Raw genomic sequence first — 22,010 nt, forward strand, 5'->3', positions numbered from 1 at the left:
TGGACAGAGGAGCCTGGGGGGCTACAGCCCAAGGGGGCACAAACAGTCGGACATGACTGAAGCGACAGAGCACACACAGCAGCTCACAATAATGCAAATCATGAGAAAGCATTTATGAGACATGTAGTGAGGAGACAATGCAGCCTCATGAAACAATAGACTTTCAGCAAAACAGACTTAGGCTTCATTCTCCACAAACACATGTCTGTGTGTCCACGGCCAGTTGTTTGAACTCTCAGGGCTTTTGCTTTCTAATATATAAAATGGGAATGACAACAGTTTCCACATTGGTTTATTGCAAAGATTAATCGGGACATAAAGTACCTAATATGGTGAGTTCCTGTCACATAGCTATGCTCAAGAAAATGGTCACTGTTATGATTACCCTTGTTAGTCAGGCATTGAAAATTTGTCTCTGATCAGTTAGAGAATGCAGCATAATGTATTTCTACCTAGAAAAAAATTATCTTTAAAAAGAAAATCAAAATCACAGTCTAAATGGTTTAGAATAGCTTTCTGCATTTGAAGTTGGATTATTTAGTTCATCTGTACAGCCCATGAGGTCGAAAAAGAGTCAGACACAACTTAGTGACCAAACAAAAAAACAACAAGCTAGTCATTAGAGAGATTTAAAGATAGTCCCTGGTGGCTCAGAGGTGAAGAATCTGCCTGCAAGGCAGGAGATGCAGGTTCGATCTCGGAAACAGGAAGATCCCCTGGAAGAGGAAATGGCAATCCATTCCGGTATTCTTGCCTGGAAAATACCAATCCATGGGGTTGCAAAAGAGTCAGACATGACTGGAAGACTAAATAACAAGCAACAACAGCTTTCTTATCATCTCCTACCAGGTAAACACTGCAGAGCTATTGCTCATTCTTTTATTTCTTGTTCTGCCTTCACATATGCAGCAAAAGACAGGATATGGAAAAACATTTGTGATTATGATGTTAAGAGGTAAGAGAGTGTCAGAGAAAGGAAAGCATGAAGAAAGCCAAAGGGGGAGAGATGTGTGACAGGGGTCCTGCCTCCCACAGCTGCACAACGCACTACTGGGTGAGCCACAAAACAAGTTTGGTGCCAGGCAGCTTTTTCAGTCTCCCCCTTTAATTACCACAATAGAGAGTGTGGCCTACCTTGAATGTCGCTGGGAAATTTTCTACGTGACCTCTGAGGCTCAGTCCCAAGTCAATCAACCTCTGGGAAAATATCCCGTTCTAAGCTCTGGCCTAGGTGGTAGTGTTGTTTAGTTGCTAAGTCGTATCCAACTCTTTTGCAACTCCATGGACTGTAGACTCCCTGGACTATAGTGAGTTGCCATTTCCTTCTCCAGGGGATCTTCCCAACTCAGGGATCAAACCCGTGTCTCCTGCGCCGATAGGCAGGTTCTTTATCACTGAGCCACCAGGGAAGCCCCTGGCGCAGGTACTTGAGAGCAAGTTTTCATCTAGTTGATCTTTCCCCTCTTCTACCCACACAGCAGATATTGGACTAAAGAAGTAGACACTCTTCATTCCAGTGTGAATCCAGTGTGACTTTATTCAGGTCAACACCTATGACTGTGTTGGCCAGTGTGAGAAGGGGAAGCCTAGATTTGGAAGAACTAAAAGCTTTATTCCGGTATGTTAAAATATTTTAGTATTCATTCCAAATTATGCTTTTTCTCTCTGCACTCCCCTTTTACTAAATTTTCCCCATTGCTTTAGAAAAATTAGTTCATCATTAGCAGAAAATCAAGTTGTCAGACTCTTAACGTCCAAGTTCAGAAGATTTGACCCAGGTATAAGACAGAAGGACTTGGGAAAAGTGTGTGCTGATCAGTTTTAACTGCCCCTCTACTAACATCAAGCTCCCATCCATTCCCATCTTCAGACTAGATAAAGACTTTGCGAGTTGAGGATCACAGAAGTGGATAAATGAGGGTAAGCAAGAGAATTCAAGGTACTGAAGGTGTAAGAAAGTGTCCTTCACTATGCCCCTTACCTTGAGGTTGGCTCCAAGGTGGGGCAAGATGATGAAGGCTCATGATGCTGTCAGGAATCTATTACTATATGAAATCCTGGGAGGCAAGAGCCTAGTAGATGCTTCTTAGTGTACAAGGTTGTGACAGTGGTGAGTTAAAGATGACCACACAGCGGGCCGCAGGTAGGGAGAGGCTGAGACAGCCTTTCTAAATCTCTAGCAGCCCCAGAGAAGCAGAGGCAAAGAGTTAAATGCCCCTCTGCCCCCAAAAAGGGCACAGAATTTAGTTGACAAAAGGCCCAAGAGGCTACGTAATTGAGACAATGGGTCATTAAAGTGAAAAGTGGCATGGAGTGTACATCAAGAGTCCGGTTGGGCCAAAGATATCTCCATAGGTGGCTAATGTGGGGGCGATGACACCTAAGCACAGGGCTATTGCTTATCTCAACAGATGCCAGGGCATGTCAAAACTGAGGACAGAAGCCCTCTCCTACTGACGCAGAAGTCAGCTTATTCTGGAAAAAAAGGAGGAGATCGTGGATAATGCCTAGAATTGTTTGCATTCTTTTTCTGTGAGTTTCTCAGGGCCTAGAGCTGGGAGAAGTCAGAAAAGACTTCTGGAAGGAGGATATAACTCCCAAGATATTGAAGGAAGCTGATCAAGTTAGATAAAGAGAATGAGGAAGGCAGGGATAGGCCAAGGGAGCAGCATAAGCTATCTTTGCTTGGCATGGAAGCAGGAAATTGTATGCTGGAGGCTGGCCCAGGCACCATTAGCAAACTGGTAATGTGATGGCTAGGAGTTATATTAGAGATAAGGCTAGAGAAGTGAGTAGAGGTCAGGTGAAGGGGGACTTTCATGACTTACGAAAGGGGCTAAGGTAATAGGAAGGCATTGACAGACCCTCAAGAGTGAGACGGTCAGATTTTCAGCACTGTGCATTTGGATGAGAGGGTTTCATTCTGGATATTTACTACTTTCTAACAAAACTTCAGTTCAGTTCAGTCACTCAGTCGTGTCCGACTCTTTGAGACCCCATGAATCACAGCACGCCAGGCCTCCCTGTCCATCACCAACTCCCGGAGCCTACTTAGACTCACGTCCATCGAGTCAGTGATGCCATCCAGCCATCTCATCCTCTGTCGTCCCCTTCTCCTCCTGCCCCCAATCCCTCCCAGCATCAGAGTCTTTTCCAATGAGTCAACTCTTCACATGAGGTGGCCAAAGTACTGGAGTTTCAGCTTTAACATCATTCCTTCCAAAGAAATCCCAGGGCTGATCTCCTTCAGAATGGACTGGTTGGATCTCCTTGCAGTCCAAGGGACTCTCAAGAGTCTTCTCCAGCACCACAGTTCAAAAGCATCAATTCCTTGGCACTCAGCTTTCTTTATAGTCCAACTCTGACACCTATACACGACCAAAGGAAAAACCATAGCCTTGACTAGACGGACCTTAGTCGGTAAAAAATGTCTCTGCTTTTGAATATGCTATCTAGGTTGGTCATAACTTTTCTTCCAAGGAGTAAGCGTCTTTTAATTTCATGGCTGCAGTCACCATCTGCAGTGATTTTGGAGCCCCAAAAAATAAAGTCTGACACTGTTTCCACTGTTTTCTCTTCTATTTCCCATGAAGTGATGGGACCAGACGCTATTATCTTCGTTCTCTGAATGTTGAGCTTTAAGCCAACTTTTTCACTCTCCTCTTTCACTTTCATCAAGAGGCTTTTTAGCTCCTCTTCACTTTCTGCCATAAGGGTGGTGTCATCTGCATATCTGAGGTTATTGATATTTCTCCTGGGAATCTTGATTCCAGCTTGTGTTTCTTCCAGTTCAGCATTTCTCATGATGTACTCTGCATATAAGTTAAATAAGCAGGGTGACAATATACAGCCTTGACGTACTCCTTTTCCTATTTGGAACCAGTCTGTTGTTCCATGTCCAGTTCTAACTGTTGCTTCCTGACCTGCATACAGATTTCTCAAGAGGCAAGTCAGGTGGTCTGGTATTCCCATCTCTTTCAGAATTTTCCACAGTTTATTGTGATCCACACAGTCAAAGGCTTTGGCATAGTCAATAAAGCAGAAATAGATGTTTTTCTGGAACTCTCTTACTCTTTTGATGATCCAGCGGATGTTGGCAATTTGATCTCTGGTTCCTCTGCCTTTTCTAAAACCAGCTTGAACATCTGGAAATTCACGGTTCACGTATTGCTGAGGCCTGGCCTGGAGAATTTTCAGCATTACTTTACTAGCATGTGAGATGAGTGCAATTGTGCGGTAGTTTGAGCATTCTTTGGCATTGCCTTTCTTTGGGACTGGAATGAAAACTGACCTTTTCCAGTCCTGTGGCCACTGCTGAGTTTTCCCAATTTGCTGGCATATTGAGTGCAGCACTTTCACAGCATCATCTTTCAGGATTTGAAATAGCTCAACTGGAATTCCATCACCTCCACTAGCTTTGTTCGTAGTGATGCTTTCTAAGGCCCACTTGACTTCACATTCCAGGATGTCTGGCTCTAGATGAGTGATCACACCATCGTGATTATCTTGGTCATGAAGATCTTTTTTGTACAGTTCTATATATTCTTGCCACCTCTTCTTAATATCTTCTGCTTCTGTTAGGCCCATACCATTTCTGTCCTTTATCGAGCCCATCTTTGCATGAAATGTTCCCTTGGTATCTCTAATTTTCTTGAAGAGATCTCTAGTCAAATCTCTAACAAAACTTAGTGATTGAAAATAACAAACACTTTACTATATCTCACAACTTCATGGGTGATAAATTTGAGCAAGACTCAGTAAGGCAGATTTTCTGCTATGTGGCCCTGATTGGCATCACAGTAATATTCGCCTGGCAGCTAATACAGTTTGAAGGTTCTAAGGTGGCTTTATTCACATGCCTCTTGCCAGGACATGTGCCTGGTGCCTGGTCCCTCTCCATGTCACCTCAATCCTCTCCATATGGTCTAACAAGGCAGGGGGACTTATAATGATAGCTTAGGATTTCCAGAGACCAAAGTGAAAGCTCCTCTAAAAGGCTAGCCCACCCCAACTGGCACACTGTCACTTTCTCTGCAGTCTATTGAATAATCAGTGCAGTACTCAAGCCTATGTAAGTGAGAGAGGAGGAGAATAGACCTCATCTTCCACAAACGAGTATTAAAAAATTTGTGGCCATCTTTAACACACCACAGTCTGAAGATGTGAGATCGGAGGTAGAGAAGAGTACAGAGTTTCTATAATTCCCCGTTCCTGAAGTATTTGTGCAGGGAATATTCCCTGAATGGGCTTCCCTGGTAGCTTAGTCATAAAGAAGCCACCTGCAATGCAGGAGCCGCAGGAGACACAGGTTCAGTCCCTGGGTTGGGAAGATCCCCTGGAGGAGGGCATGGCAGCCCACTCCAGTATTCTTGCCTAGAGAATTCCATGGACAGAGGAGCCTGGTAGGCTATAGTCCATGGATTCAGGTCGCAAAGAGTCGGACAAGACTGAAGCAACTTGACATGCACGTATTCCCAGAATGCTCTTCTATAGAAAGCTCTCTTACTTTACTATAATTGATGATTTATTTACTCCCTTTTTCTCTCATTAAATTTTGAGGGAAGAAAAATATGTATCTTGTTTAGATCCAAATCTAAGTGTCTGGTACTCAATAAACATTTATGGAAAAAATAAACTGAATAAATTGAAATGGTGAGATCCCCTTAATTTCTGGGTCTTTAGGACACCAGAGCAGCCTCCTGTTTGATATAATTTCCTTCACCAGATACAGATGTTCTAATTGACTTAAGAACTGCTTGAATTGAATGTATAAAAATAACACTCACTATGAACATTTACATGAAGAACTTTCAGCTTTTGCTGGCTGTATTAGTCTTCTAATGTGGATAACACCAGCCTCTAATGGAGGCAAGGCTCTTGTCAGAGGCTCTGGAGGAAAAGAAGGGCGGGAGAGTGGCCTCCTTCACATTTACCTGGGAGTCTCCACATGCCTTCTCTAGGAACCTCGGGGGTACTTGGCACTTAACAGCTCCTCCCCCAAATCTTCAGGCCCCAAGTTGCCCACAGCTGATGCAGCGTTGATTTCAGGATACCAGCAGCATCCTTGGAGCATTGCATCCTGATTGCAGGATACCAACCTGAGGATCTCCAAGTAGCTGAGTGATACTGGGTATCACGGCCACCAGGGCAGGTCCCAGGGGACCAGATTGGTAGGTTGCATTGCCCATAGCCAAAGTGTCATCACGCCACACAGCAGGGTCCTTGTCTCCAAGCCCTAGCAGCAGAAGGTTGAGCAGTCCTTCCTGGCTCAGCAGGGCCCTGCACAGGGCCATACTATGTTGGGGCAAGTGTCCCAGGAGCCTATAAGTACAGGCCCGCTCAGAATTCTACTAAAAACTTAGCACCTTCAAACAACACACATTTATCTCACAGTTTCTATGGGTCAGGATTCCAAGCACAGCTTGACTGGATTCTCTCCCTTGGGTCTCCGAAGGTGGTGATCAAGTTGTTGGCTGGGGATGCTGTCTAATTTGGGGTTTGACTGGGGCAGGATCTCCTTTTGTTGGCAGAACTCAGTTCCTTGAGGTTGTAAGACTGAAGGCTTCAGTTTTGTACTAGCATTTGGCCAGAAGCCACCCTCTGTTCCTTGACACATGGATCTCTCTATGTGGTAGCTTGTTCATCAAAGCTGGCAAGGGAGAAATAAAGAGTCTCTTCACAAGATGAGCACTATAATCTCATGTAATACAGAGGCCATGACGTGGAAATTTGATTTTTCAAAGCCACAATGAAGAGACTAGTAAGACAGCACTAAAATCTATGCAACATAGTCACACATATCCCTTTATACTCCTGGGAAGAAAATCACACCAAGAGCACTGGGAAGCAGGGAGTCAGAGAGTTCACCCTACGAGTCTGCTTACCATGCTTCTTATAGCAACATTATGATTCTCATAAAATTAAATATGAGGTAGATTAGCTTTCTCTCTAGTAATTGGACTCTGAAACAGATTTCCATTTGTTATTTGTCGGTCATGGAAAATGATCAACCTCTAAAATTCTAAAGAAAAATCAGGACAGTTTTCAGAACATTCCAGTTATCTCAGAAAGTAGTGTTATTTAATTTTTGCCTTTTCATCAGGTACTGCCATCTTCCCTTGAGGAGAGAGACATGCATTTGCCTAAGCCACCACTGAATGCAGTTAGTATCATATCTTTATCCAAATCCTAACCAAGGGGCTGGGAATTCTTACCCATACAAGCCCACAAAGCACATATTTTTAAACATTCATGTTGGTACTTTCTCACCTATCTGGTTTTAGTATAACTATCAGACTTGGAGCTAAAGAATGTATTTTGTAACTGAGGAAGATTCCTTCAAACAAGGGCCAACATAGGAGAGCCCTTTCTTCTGTAGGAGTTGTCAGAGTAAGCAAAAAGAAAATCTGCTCCAACTCCTCAGGATGGTGTTCCAAAAGCAGTCTGGGCCATCCCAAAGCTATGGTCCCAATGCCTGACTTCTTTATCCTATATGTGTGTCTAGGAACAGTATGAACGTAACTGCTACTCATTCCTGCATTAGCCTTTCCTTCTCTGGAGCCAAGCTCCCTGTGAAAAAGGTAATACATTATTGACCAGTGCAGGGCCATTTGACAGGGTTTCCCAGAAGTCCAGCGTTATAAGAGGCTAGACTCCCTCTGCTTCAATTTGTGTTGTTTGACCTTCGACAGTCAGTTCAGTTCAGTCGCTCAATTGTGTCCGACTCTTTGCGACCCCATGAATCACAGCACGCCAGGCCTCCCTGTCCATCACCAACTCCCGGAGTTCACTCAGACTCACGTCTATTGAGTCAGTGATGCCCTCCAGCCATCTCATCCTCTGTCATCCCCTTCTCCTCCTCCCCCCAATCCCTCCCAGCATCAGAGTCTTTTCCAATGAGTCAACTCTTCACATGAGGTGGCCAAAGTACTGGAGTTTCAGCTTTAGCATCATTCCTTCCAAAGAAATCCCAGGGCTGATCTCCTCCAGAATGGACTGGTTGGATCTCCTTGCAGTCCAAGGGACTCTCAAGAGTCTTCTCCAACACCACAGTTCAAAAGCATCAGTTATTAGGTGCTCAGCTTTCTTCACAGTCCAACTCTCACATCCATACATGACCACAGGAAAAACCATAGCCTTGACTAGACAGACCTCAGTCAGCAAAGTAATGTCTCTGCTTTTGTATATGCTATGTAGGTTGGTCATAACTTTTCTTCCAAGGAGTAAGCGTCTTTTAATTTCATGGCTGCAATCACCATCTGCAGTGATTTTGGAGCCCCCCAAAATAAAATCTGACGCTGCTTCCATTGTTTCCCCATCTATTTCCCATGAAGTGATGGGACCAGATGCTTTACCTTCGTTTTCTGAAAGTTGAGCTTTAAACCAACTTTTTCACTCTCCACTTTCACTTTCATCAAGAGGCTTTTTAGTTCCTTTTCACTTGCTGCCATAAGACGTTCGACAGAGTAGTACTTATTTCATTTCAAACTCTCTTGCTTTACTGTAGTTATTCATTAAAATGAAATCAAATAAGAAATAACATTAAGACATTTCTGCTAACATCTCAATTTTAAAATGACAGTCATAAAACTCTGATATTACAGGTCTGAATATGGTCAGAAATAATATGAGTGGCCTTCTAGTAACTAGGAGGGAGGAGGAGGGGCTTTTTGAGGTTCTGGTCATGTTCTGGATGCAAGTTATATGGCTGTATTCAGTTTATGAACATTTTTCAAACTGTACTCTTATAGTATGCTCATTTTTCTGAATATATATTATCCTTAAGTAATATTTTAAGTGTTTAAGCGATTTTGAGTTGATCTTTGTGTATGGTGTGAGGATGTGTTCTAACTTCATTGATTTACATGTAGCTGTTCAACTTTACTATCTGAGCCACTACAGAAGCCCAGACTTTCCCAGTACTACTTGTTGAAGAGACAGTCTCATCTTCATTGTATTAATATATTCTGGCCTCCTTTGCCAAAGATTAATTGACTGTAGGTGTGTGGGTTTATTTCTGGGCTTTCTATTCTGTTCCAGTGATTCATATGTCTGTTTTTATGCCAATACCATGCTGTTTTCATTACAGTAGCTTTGTATTCAGTAGCATTTTTGAAATGGAGATGTAATGTTGCTAAGTTTTGTTGCCATAAAGTAAATCTTTCCTGTTTTCCAGCTTAGAAATTTACCTACAACTTAAGTTCATATTTCATTATAAACTTCTTTTATTAAGTGGATTACAATGTGCCTTAAATAGCTTCATTTTGAAACATATATTGAATTAATTACATTTAATTCTTTTCAGTGAATTAGATGCTATTAGGTTCCAAAGATTTTAACACATACAACAATACTGTCTCCAGTTCTTTGAGCTAATGTTTAATTTTTTTAATTTTCCAAGGTTTTATGCTAATAATGAAAAATATAAAATTACGAACAAAGCTAGTGTAGGTGATGGAATTCCAATTGAGCTATTTCAAGTCCTGGAAGATGATGCTGCGAAAGGCCTGCACTCAATATGCCAGCAAATTTGGAAAACTCAGCAGTGGCCACAGGACTGGGAAAGTCAGTTTTCATTCCAGTCCCAAAGATAGGCAGTGCCAAAGAATGCTCAAACTAGGGCACAATTGCACTCATCTCACATGCTAGTAAAGTAATGCTCAAAATTCTCCAGGCCAGGCTTCAGCAATACATGAACCGTGAACTTCCAGATGTTCAAGCTGGTTTTAGAAAAGGCAGAGGAAACAGAGATCAAATTGCCAACATCCGCTGGATCATGGAAAAAGCGAGAGTTCCAGAAAAAACATCTATTTCTGCTTTATTGACTATGCCAAAGCCTTTGACTGTGTGGATCACAATAAACGTGGAAAATTCTGAAAGAGATGGGAATACCAGACCACCTGACTTGCCTCTTGAGAAATCTGTATGCAGGTCAGGAAGCAACAGTTAGAACTGGACATGGAACAACAGACTGGTTTCAAATAGGAAAAGGAGTATGTCAAGGCTGTATATTGTCACCCTGCTTATTTAATTTACATGCAGAATACCTCATGAGAAACGCTGGGCTGGAAGAAGCACAAGCTGTAATCAAGATTGCTGGGAGAAATATCAATAACCTCAGATATGCAGATGACACCACCCTTATGGCAGAAAGTGAAGAGGAACTAAAAGGCCTCTTGATGAAAGTGAAAGAGGAGAGTGAAAAAGTTGGCTTAAAGCTCAACATTCAGAGAATGAAGATAATAGCATCTGGTCCCATCACTTCACGGGAAATAGATGGGGAAACAGTGGAAACAGTGTCAGACTTTATTTTTGGGGGCTCCAAAATCACTGCAGATGGTGATTGCAGCCATGAAATTAAAAGAGGCTTACTCCTTGGAAGGAAAGTTATGACCAACCTAGATAGCATATTCAAAAGCAGAGACATTACTTTGCCAACAAAGGTCCGTCTAGTCAAGGCTATGGTTCTTCCTGTGGTCATGTATGGATGTGAGAGTTGGACTGTGAAGAAAGCTGAGCACCGAAGAATTGATGCTTTCTCCAACTGTGGTGTTGGAGAAGATTCTTGAGACTGCAAAGAGGTCCAACCAGTCCATCCTAAAGGAGATCAGTCCTGGGTGTTCACTGGAAGCACTGATGCTGAAGCTCCAAATACTTTGACCACCTCATGCGAAGAGTTGACTCACTGGAAAAGACCCTGCTGCTGGGAGGGATTGAGGGCAGGAGAAGAAGAGGATAACAGAGGATGAGACGGCTGGATGGCATCACCAACTCGATGGACATGAGTTTGAGTAGGCACCAGTAGTTGGTGATGGACAGGGAGGCCTGGCATGCTGCGATTCATGGGGTCACAAAGAGTCAGACACAACTGAGCAGTTGAACTAAACTGAGGGGACTGAACCTGGTAAAACAGGACCAAAAACTTAGAAGAAGGGAAACTTTTAAAAGAATAAGATTGTTCTTGGGCATTCGGAAGAGAGGAAAAATTTACTCAAAAATGATGGTCCTGGTTTTTCCAGGGAATATTGAAACAAATCTCTGCAATAGTGTTGGGATAGAGCTGCCAGTTCAGGGAACTAGGATATAACGCGGAAAAGGTGCCATGGCTGAAGGTCAAGGGAATTAAAGATACTAGTGAGTTCAGTTCAGTTCAGTTCAGTTTAGTTTAGTTGCTCAGTCGTGTCCGACTCTTTGCAACCCCATGAATCGCAGCACGCCAGGACTCCCTGTCCATCACCAACTCCCGGAGTTCACTCAGACTTACGTCCATCGAGTCAGTGATGCCATCCAGCCATCTCATCCTCTGTCGTCCCCTTCTCCTCCTGCCCCCAATCCCTCCCAGCATCAGAGTCTTTTCCAATGAGTCAACTCTTCACATGAGGTGGCCAAAGTACTGGAGTTTCAGCTTTAACATCATTCCTTCCAAAGAAATCCCAGGGCTGATCTCCTCCAGAATGGACTGGTTGGATCTCCTTGCAGTCCAAGGGACTATCAAGAGTCTTCTCCAACACTGCAGTTCAAAAGCATCAATTCTTCGGGGCTCAGCCTTCTTCACAGTTCAACTGTCGCATCCATTCATGACCACAGGAAAAACCATAGCCTTGACTAGACGAACCTCAGTTGGCAAAGTAATGTCTCTGCTTTTGAATATACTATGTAGGTTGGTCATAACTTCTTCCAAGGAGTAAGCGTCTTTTAATTTCATGGCTGCAATCACCATCTGCAGTGATTTTGGAGCCCCCAAAAATAAAGTCTGACACTGCATCTACTGTTTCCCCATCTATTTCCCATGAAGTGATGGGACCGGATGCTATTATCTTCGTTCTCTGAATGTTGAGCTTTAAGCCAACTTTTTCACTCTCCTCTTTCACTTTCATCAAGAGGCTTTTTAGCTCCTCTTCACTTTCTGCCATAAGGGTGGTGTCATCTGCATATCTGAGGTTATTGATATTTCTCCTGGCAATCTTGATTCCAGCTTGTGTTTCTTCCAGCTCAGCATTTCTCATGATGTACTCTGCATATAAGTTAAATAAGCAGGGTGACAATATACAGCCTTGACATACTCCTTTTCCTATTTGGAACCAGTCTGTTGTTCCATGTCCAGTTCTAACTGTTGCTTCCTGACCTGCATACAGGTTTCTCAAGAGGCAAGTCAGGTGGTCTGGTATTCCCATCTCTTTCAGAATTTTTCACAGTTTATTGTGATCCACACAGTCAAAGGCTTTGGTATAGTCAATAAAGCAGAAATAGATGTTTTTCTGGAACTCTCTTGCTTTTTTGATGATCCAGTGGATGTTGGCAATTTGATCTCTGGTTCCTCTGCCTTTTCTAAAACCAGCTTGAACATCAGGGAGTTCATGATTCATGTATTGCTGAAGCCTGGCTTGGAGAGCAACTAAAATGGTTGATAAACGGGTTCTCAGAGTTTAGGAAGATAAGAGAAGGTGGGAAGTAACTGATAAACTATGAGAAAAAAGATTGGAGGTCACACTAAGGACAAATGACAGACTCAAGAGACAGAAGGTGGGTGGCTGTGGGTAGAGAGGGAAACTCACAATCCAAAATTTTGCAGGTAGTGTACTTTCATCTGATGACTAGCCTCAAGGTGTGGCTACACGTGTGGGTTCCTGATATAGAGTGAAGTTGAAGATGACTGAAAAAAAGAAAGATGAGAAATTGTGAGGTCAGGGTGCTAATGAGTCATTATCGTGGATGCTGAAATCATTGGGTCGATGAAGGCCTTGGGGATAGTTCAAGGCTGACACAGAGTTTCAGAAACACAGTTGGGCACAGGCAGGGAAGTGGATGGCCAACCTGGGCAGGGCCAGATTTATGCAAACAGCAAGGCAGGCAGTTGGTCTTTAAAATTGATCACCTTTGTTCTGTAGCGTTATACCTTAGTTTTGTTCATTTACTCTCAAATAGCCTCCAAGTTCTCATGTTGTCCTCTCACTGTACAGGTTCCCCCTCTGCTTCTGCTATATCTAAAATCCTGAATAAGTCTCAAAGCACAAATGGAAAGTTCTCAATTGTTATATCACTTTTTCCCACTTTTCTTTGCATTTTACAGGGTATTCTAATGACAAATCCTTATCCTGAAAGTGGTTGTTTCAGGACCAGTACCTTACAGAAGTTTTGCAAAGTCATGTAAGTCCAGCCCAGGGGAGATGAGCTCTTGCTATCCTGAAAAATCTATCTCCAATATTGATTTACTGTTTTAGCCAAGGACTTTAACCATTCCCAGGGCTTCCGTGATGGCTTGGCAGTAAAGAATTCTCCTGCAATGCGGGAGATAGGTTTGACCCCTGGGTCAGGAAGATCCCCCGGAGGAGGAAATGGCAACCCACTCCAGTATTCTTGCCTGGAAAACTCCATGGACATAAGAGCCTGGCAGGCTATAGTCCGTGGGGTTGCAGAGTCAGACATGATGGAGTGAAGCACACAAATTAACCATTCCCCACAAAATGTGAGTTTTTTATGGGTTAGTGTTAGCCAATATAAAGATATGCACAAAAGAACCAACTCAGTTCTTTGCTTTCCTGCCTAGTGTACAATACAGGCTAGTGTGTTGTGAGATATTGATTCCCTCTATCTACTTCTATGCCAGAGAAGTATTGTCATTTTCAGTATACACTGCAATACAAACAAAAAGGTTGAGGAAGCACTTTCATAGTAGACATTCAAGAAAGACAACAGCAGATGTTTATTGAGCATCTACTGGGTGCCAAACATTTCATGTATTTTAGTTCATTTAACCTTGGTAGCAATTCTGTTAGGTTGGTATTGTCAACTACAAATTGGCATTTGCCATCTATCTCTACACAGATTAAATCATTTATGGCTGCAGCTGCTGATTTTCAACACCTCCTGGAAGGAGTTCAGGAGGTCAGAGCAGAAATGAGGCATTCTGTGCTCTGGGAAAAACTGGCAGGACAGGTCTTCAGATGGTTAGGTATTTTCAGGAGCTGATTTCAAGAGCCCAGTTCTTGTATCTCTTCATATCTAGAAAAGCACCAAAATCCTTCCTGGTGATGACTGTTCCTTGTGACTAGCAGAAACCTGCAAAAAAAAAAAAAAAAAAAAAAAGGTGCTTTAGTGCATGTACTCCCCTTTCACCAAAATCCGGGGTATATGGACCTTTCCCCTACCTCTTTGAAGCAGTTTCTCAGAGGTATCTGAGGTGCTGTCTCCTGCGCTATTGTCTTCTTCTGCTGCTGCTGCTAAGTCGCTTCAGTTGTGTCCGACTCTGTGTGACCCCATAGATGGCAGCCCACCAGGCTCCTCCATCCATGGGATTTTCCAGGTGAGAGTACTGGAGTGGGTTGCCATTGCCTTCTCCGGTGCAATTGTCTTCATTTTGCCCCAAATGAAACTTAACTTGCAACTTTCACATTTTACACTTTTTTAAAGTTGACGGTACTGTTTTCTTCTCATTTGATTGAAGAATCTGAGAAGACCTGCCCAAGTTCATAGACATGGAAGGTAGCAGCACCAGTATTCAAACCCATGCAATTTGAAAAGAGAAAATACACTTAACTGGTATATATTGCCCCTAAATAAATGTCCATTAGATCTAAATGAAATTTTTAAGTTTTTTTGTGTGTGTGCGTGTGGCTGTGTTGGGTCTTTGCTGCTGCATGGGTTTTTCCCCAGTTGTGGCGAGCAGGGGCTACTCTGTAGCTCTCTAGTTGCAGTTCGCAGGCTTCTTATTATGGTGGCTTCTCTTCTTGGAGAGTATAGGCTCTAAGGTGTGCAGGCTTCAGTAGTTGCAGCACATGAGCTCAGTAGTTGTGGCTCCCCAGCTCTAGAGCACAGGCTCCGTAGTTGTGGCACACAGACTCAGTTGCTCTGCAGTACTGGAGTGGGTTGCCATTAAGCCCCAAATATTTTTTTTTAATTTTCATTTTTTAAATTGAATAATACTTTATTTACAATGTTGTGTTAGATTCAAGAGTATAGCAAAGTGATTCAGTTACATATACTATTTTTTTCAGATTATTTTCCCTTATTGTTGGTGTTCAGTCACTAACTTGTGTCCAGCTCTTTTAAACCCCATGGGCAGAAGCACACCAGGCATCCCTGTCCTCCACCATCTCCCTGAGTTTGCTCAAACTCATGTCTGTTGAGTCTGTAATGCCATCCAACCATCTCATCCTCTGTTGCCCGCTCTCCTCTTGCCCTCTATATTTCCCAGCATGAAAGTCTTTTCCAATGAGTTGGCTCTTCGAATCATGTGGTCAAAGTATTGAAGCTTCAGCTTCAGCCCTTCCAATGAATATTCAGGACTGATTTCCTTTTGAATTGACTGGTTTGACCTCCTTACAGTCCAAGGGACTCTCAAGAGTCTTCTCTAGCACCACAGTTTGACAGTGTCATTTTGGCGCTCAGCCTTCTTTATAGTCCATCTCTCACATCCATACATGAGTACTGGAAAAACCATAGCTTTGACTAGACGAACCTTTGTTGGCAAAGAATGTCTCTGCTTTTTAATATGCTGTCTGGGTTGGTCATAGTTTTTCTTCCAAGGAGCAAGTGTCTTTTAACGTCATGGCTGCAGTCACTGTCCACAGTGATTTTGGACACCAAGAAAATAAAATCTGTCACTGTTTCCACTTTTTCCCCATCTTTTTGCCATGGAGTGATGAACAGGGTGCCATGATTTTAGTGCGGTTTTTTTCCCCCATGATCTTAGTTTTTGAATGTTGAGTTTTAAGCCAGCTTTTTCACTCTCCTCTTTCATCAAGAGATTCTTTAGTTCCTCTTAACTTTCTGCCTTTAGGGTGGTATCATCTGCATATCTAAGGTTGTTGATATTGACTGTAGTTCCCTGTGCTACACAGTAGGTCCTTGGTTATCTGATTTATATATAGTAGTGCGCATATAAAACTCCTAGTTTATCCCCCCTCATTTAACATTTTATAAGTTTGTTTTAAAATAAATATACCCATAAATGGCTGAGCTAGGATACAATCCAGTCACTCTCTGGAGGTTAGATATAGGATGACAGGGAGCAGCAAGAACCAAACACACAATGGAGCTTTGTCTCTTCTGCAGCACAACTCCCGAGCTGGCCTGGGACTCCCTTAGCTGGACACAAAACAGGCCCATTTTCCTGTGTTTTAAAAATTATCTGATCAACTAGGAGATCATAATTTGCTTTGTGTTTTACTGTATCTGAATCCTCAATTTAATGAAAAACGTTACAACTGTTAATTTATGGGTATAATTTGTTCAATTATTGCCCTCCAATAGCCTGCCATTTTTCCACAAAAGGCGCTGGCCTTGGGTGTTTCTTGGTACACACACACACACACACAGACACACACACACCATTTATCTTTTAAGCTTCTCATCTTACTTGGAAAAAAATATACATCAAAGTGAGCCTAAAGGTTCATTTCCCAGACCACTAGCGGGAAAGAGAAAGGTTGTAATGAAATTTGTTTTTATTTGGTATTTTTGTCACAGATTGGAAGTACAAACTGCAAGAAAAACTAGTTTCTTGGCGTGTCACCAACTCTGAGGTTCTCTGATCGATCACACCCAAACATATTTATTAACTTAAAAATATATATCATGGTAAGGTTCTTTTACGTAAGGCTTGGAGCCGAAGCCGCCACAATCTGCGGTAATCTCACATGGAATCATTGTCACCGAGCCCTTCATATTCCCTGAGGAACTCCCACGCTTCCCCAGTCCCCAAGGACAGCCGGCAGTCCCTAGCGGCTCCGAGGTCCCTGGGGACGGCACTGAACGCAGGCCAAAAGAGCCTCGGCAAGAAGTGAGGACGGACGGCACGGGTAGCACCCGGGCTTTAGTTCACGACCCCGTTATTCCACGGAAAAATGGAACATTCCGCTCCTTCCGCCCGCAGAGGGGAGGTGGGGGAACCCTTCGATCTAGTCTGGGAGAGGCGACGCGGGCGCAGCCACCGGAATCCGGGACGCCAGGAACCGCGTTACGGGAATAGCAGCCGCTCGGAGTACCGCCTCCTCGCCCTCGGGGTACCGCTGAGCCAATGTCGGAGCGCGCCGAGTATCACAGAGGCCAATCAGCTTACAGAGTCCAAGTCCGGGGGCGGGGCGTTACGGGGCGCCGCGGGGCGGGGTCAGGGGGCGCCTTGCCCCGCAGCGGGAGGAGGGACGCGTGCCGCGTCTGCTGGAAGGTCCCGGGAGCTAGCCGGAGCTGAGGCAAGGAGCCGACAGGCCCGCGGAGCCGCGCGGGGAAGGCCCGGGCGCAGCTGAGCTTGCGGCCGCGGCTGCTGGCCGACGGAGTCGGCCGGGCCAGGCGCCGAGTGGGACGTGCTCTGTGGAGACGCGGAGGAGCGAGTCACCGCGGCCTGAGGTGAGGAGGGGCCTTGGCCGGGTTGAAGGGCCGTGTAGCCGGAGGGAGAGGGCTGCGTCGGGGCGGCCGGGTCAGGGGACTCGAGGGGCCATCCTTCTCCGGGAGAGGGGCGCCCCGACAGCGCGCGCCCCAAACTTCTTGTTACCCCAGCCTGGAAATCCCCACATTCCTTTCTTTCCCGGTTCCCACATCTCCGAATTTGATCTCCACAAGTTTATCACCTAGATTTCCCAACGCTAAAAAAAGCCTCACTTACACACAAGTACACACGCACAAACCACACACACACCCCTTCTTAAGCCTCTAGTTTCCAACACCTTTCTTGACTCTACCCCTTTTGGCTACCAAGTCCCCGGTTTCCCCCGGTTCCTCTTCTATCTCCCTTAAATTACATTAGCCCCGCACTTGACCCTTCATTTTCATCTCGGAGATTAATTTCCTTTTCATCATTGTAACGCTTCAACATTGCTGAAAGTTACACCGTGTACTAAAATTCCTCACTAATACCTCTTTTCATCTTTTGATTGCTTACAGAGCCAGGCCCTAATGAACCCCACATATCACTGTGTCCTAAAGGCGCCGGATTTTTAAAAAATTATATCACCCCTCCCCCAAGTTTAAAGATCATTCCAAGCAGCAGAGTTCTGTTTTTCAGTGTTTTTTCGAATTGAAAAAGAACAAAATCACAGCTTAAAGATAAGACCTGCCACTTTTGTTCTTTTCTTCTTCCCATTCCGGTTTAATTTGTGTAGTATTGGGCATTTCAGCGATTATACTGCTTTAAAATAATTGTTAGGATGCCAGGATGAAATTCTAAAAGATTGGAGTGTTTGGTTTAGTCAGTACAGTAAACAAACCCTTTAGACTGTGTGACTGCCAGCTTCAAGTTGGAACAACTCTTAATTTGAAATTACTGACTCAGATCATCATATGAGCCATTCGCCATTATCATAATTTCTTAAATTCATGTTAATTCCTATTTGGAAGTATTTTTGAACTGTAAACTGGAATACTACAATTATAGAACCAACTTGCTATTAAGTTAAATTGTGCTTTCCAAATATTTCTCTTTGGGGACAATTTTGAATACTTGTTTTTAATCACAAGTGGAAGAAAAAATTACTGGATGGAGAAAGTGTCATAAAAGATGAATTTTGTGGTAGAATTTTTGCTTCATCCCAATTCTGTATTATTGACTCTACATGTTTAATTTTCTCATAGGTAATTTAGAATATACATGGCTAATTTAATACATTTTCTTGTGTACTGAAAAATGTGTTCGGTTATTTATGAATTACCATATTTTCAATTTATTTAAAATTTTTCCAAGGGAATTTACATTTCAATTAAATGTTAGGGTGGATGTCGATTGTCCTATACCTGTGAAATTGATGTTACAGTACACACTTTATAAAGAAGGAAACTAAAGCTCAGTGTCCCTTTGAAACCTAGATCTGTGATTCCAAATCCTGCACTCTCAATCAGTCATTTTGTCATGCTAACACGTTTCTCGTAGAGGGTCCACTGCTACAATTTGGGAAGAACTCCCCAAAATTCCTCTGCAGGGAGGGTTTTTTTCTCCCAGAAGCTATTTGAGAGCAGCTTATTTTAATGGGAGTCAGAATTCCCTGGCGCTGATACATTTGCAGTTTGGCTCTTAGAGAAGCATGGAATGTTCTCCCAGTCTTCTCCATTTCTTTGATTGCAAAGACATTTTGATCAGAGTTGAAGTTTCTACTGAGCTTTATTATTTTGCATAACAAGTACTACGCACTTAGTAGTTACTGTAGGAACTCAGAAAGGTGCATAAATTGTCCTTAGGACCTTCAAAGAGTTTACAGCAATTGGGTAGACATTTTGTGAAAAACCAACAAGGATGCAAGGTAGTTTTAATTAAATGCAGAGTGATACAGAAGATGCTATAAATATCCAGATTAGGCAGTAATCATTTATGGGTTGAAATGATCAAAGGATTTACCAGAGGTCATCAACCTTGAAAACTAGGTAGGTGGTGGTTTAGTTGCTAAGTCGTGTCCAACTCTTTCGACCCTGTGAACTGTAGCTTGCCAGGCTCTTCTGTCCTGATTTTCCAGGCAAGAATACTGGAGTGGGTGAAACCTGGGTAAGATTTGGATAAAGGGAAAAATGAAAGGAGCCCATTCCAAATAGAAGTCAATGTGGAAAGGGTAAAAAATAATCAAGGCATAGTAATCATAGTAGTACAATGTGTGTGTAATGCTTACTTTCTGTCAGTCACTGTTTTGAACACTTTGCTTATATTAATTCATTTAATCTTTATAACCTTATAAAGTAGATCTTATTATTTTCTTTTTATAAAGAAAGAAGCCAAGGCATAGAGAGCTTAATTAACTCACCTGGTGCCACAGGGCTGTTAAGTGGTGGTTAGTTATTGTTCATTTGCTAAGTTGATTCCGACTCTTTGCAGACTTGTGAACTGCAGCAAGCCAGGCTTCCCTGTCCTTCGCTATCTTCCAGAGTTTGCTCAAACTCATATCCATTGAGTCAGTGATGCCATCCAACCATCTTATCCCCGGTTACCTCTTTTTCCTCTTGCCTTCGATCTTTCAATAGCAGCAGGGTCTTTTCCAGTGCGTCAGCTCTTCACATCAGGTGGCCTAACTATTGGAGCTTCTGCTTCAGCATCAGTCCTTCCAATGAATATTAAGGGTTAATTTCCTTTAGGATGGACTGGTTTGATCTCCTTACTGTCCAAGAGACTCTGAAGAGTCTTCTCCAGCACCACAGTTTGAAAGGATCAGTTCTTCAGTGCTCAGCCTTCTTTATGGTCCAACTCTCACATCCATATATGACATCTGGAAAAACCATGGCTTTGACTAGATGGACCTTTGTTGACAAAGTGATGTCTTTGCTTTTTAATAACACTGCCGAGGTTTGTCATGGCTTTTCTTCCAAGGAGCAAGTGTCATTTAATTTCATGTCTTCAGTCACTGTCTGTAGTGATTTTGGAGCCCAAGAAAATAAAACCTGTCACCGTTTCCACTTTTTCCCCATCTATTTGCCATGAAGTGATGGGACTGAATACCATGATCTTAGTTTTTGAATGTTGAGTTTTAAGCCAGCTTTTTCACTCTCCTCTTTCACCTTCATCAGTAGGCTCTTTAGTTCCTCTTCTCTTTCTGCCATTGAAGTGGGTATCTTCTGAGGTATATCCAGAATTTATACCTAGACATCCTGACTTCAGAATCTGAGCTCCTAAAGCTGGTAAGTATACTACTTCTTCATATAGTATACTTGAGTGACAGCTGGAATAATATGGCCATTCCAGGAGGTCTTTTAAAACCCACTCTTAATTGTCCACTGTGTGCTTCAGAGGGCTTCCCTGTTGGCTCAGTGGTAAAGAATCCACTTACCAATGCAAGAGATGTGAGTTCAGTCCCTGGGTCTGAAAGATCTGCTGGAGAAGGAAATGGCAACCCACTCCAGTCTGCTTGTCTGGGAAATCCCATGGACCGAGGAACCTGGCAGGCTGCAGTCCATGGGGTTGCAAAAGAATCATACATGACTTAGCGACTAAACAACAGCAACAGTGTGCTTTAAAGTTTGTTAGATTCTCAGGATATGAAAAATATAAACAAAAATTACAATGCAAATGCTGTGGATCCTGTTAGGGAACTGTATACAAGTGCTTTGGGAGCAAAGATGTTTATGGGAGTGGGGAGGAATTCCACAGAAGAGATAATGTTTCTTCTGAGTTATAAACAATTAGTACAAAGCAGAGTTTGGGGAAAGATATTTCTAGAGTCAAGGAATAGCATTTGTGGAAGCACACTCTGAAAAACAGTGTGTTAGAGAAAGCAGTAGTTTGCTGTGACTTGAGCTTAAAGTCTGTAAGGGCAGCTAGTAGGACATGACATAAGGAAAGAGCAAATTGTGTGGCATGGTAAAGTTAAGTAAAATGAAGAGCTTAATTATTTGCTTTGCATTTAGGAAACTACAAAAATAATTTCAGCGTGATCAGAGTAGAAACCAGATTAATTGCAGTTTTCTCTAGAGCTTAAGGGCAAAATCTGAGTAGAGGGTTTTGGTTTTTCTTAAGAATAGATTTAAATATTAAAAAGGAGAAATTGGACAAGCACACTGAAACCAAATTTTCAAGTTCTTAAATAGCTAAAATATTGGGCATTATTATTCACCCTTTAAAAAGCTATGAGGAAAAGAGTGACAAGTTTGAAATAGGTTAAGAGATACTTCACCCATCAGTAATAATATTCAGAATGAGTTGGAGGGAAGAAAGAGACCAGAAGGAGGAAGGCAGTTTGTAAGAACTTAGGTAATCAGTGCTTGAATTAGGTTGGTCATGGTAGAGGGTAGAAAAGAAAAAACAAGTGGGAAAGATTATGAAAGAAGATTAAATAAGATTGGTAACTGAGAAAAGCTAGAATGTAATGTATAGGCAAGAGACAATGAGAGACCCTACTGTAGAAAATTCAAGAAGGATGTAATTTTAGATGAGGATTCTCTGATAGCTCAGTTGGTAAAGAATCCGCCTGCAATGCAGGAGACCCCGGTTTGATTCCTGAGTTGGGAAGATACCTTGGAGAAGGAATAGGCTACCTACCCACGCTAGTATTCTTGGGCTTCCCTTGTGGCTCAGCTGGCAAAGAATCCGCCCGCAATGCGGGAGA

General features: G+C 42.9%; 1 protein-coding gene across 1 annotated transcript in view; it reads left to right on the top strand.

The window, feature by feature from the left end:
• The first annotated feature begins 17,175 nt into the window (after nucleotides 1-17,175).
• Nucleotides 17,176-22,010, top strand: part of IL6ST (interleukin 6 cytokine family signal transducer) — a 65,942-nt gene continuing 61,107 nt past the window's right edge. Inside the window, exon 1 of the mRNA XM_052659153.1 lies at nucleotides 17,176-17,343. The gene's annotated coding sequence lies outside the window, so the exon portion shown is untranslated. The remainder of the gene's footprint in view (nucleotides 17,344-22,010) is intronic.

Source organism: Budorcas taxicolor, chromosome 20 (genome assembly GCF_023091745.1).
Source record: "Budorcas taxicolor isolate Tak-1 chromosome 20, Takin1.1, whole genome shotgun sequence".
Classification (NCBI taxonomy): Eukaryota; Metazoa; Chordata; class Mammalia; order Artiodactyla; family Bovidae; genus Budorcas; species Budorcas taxicolor.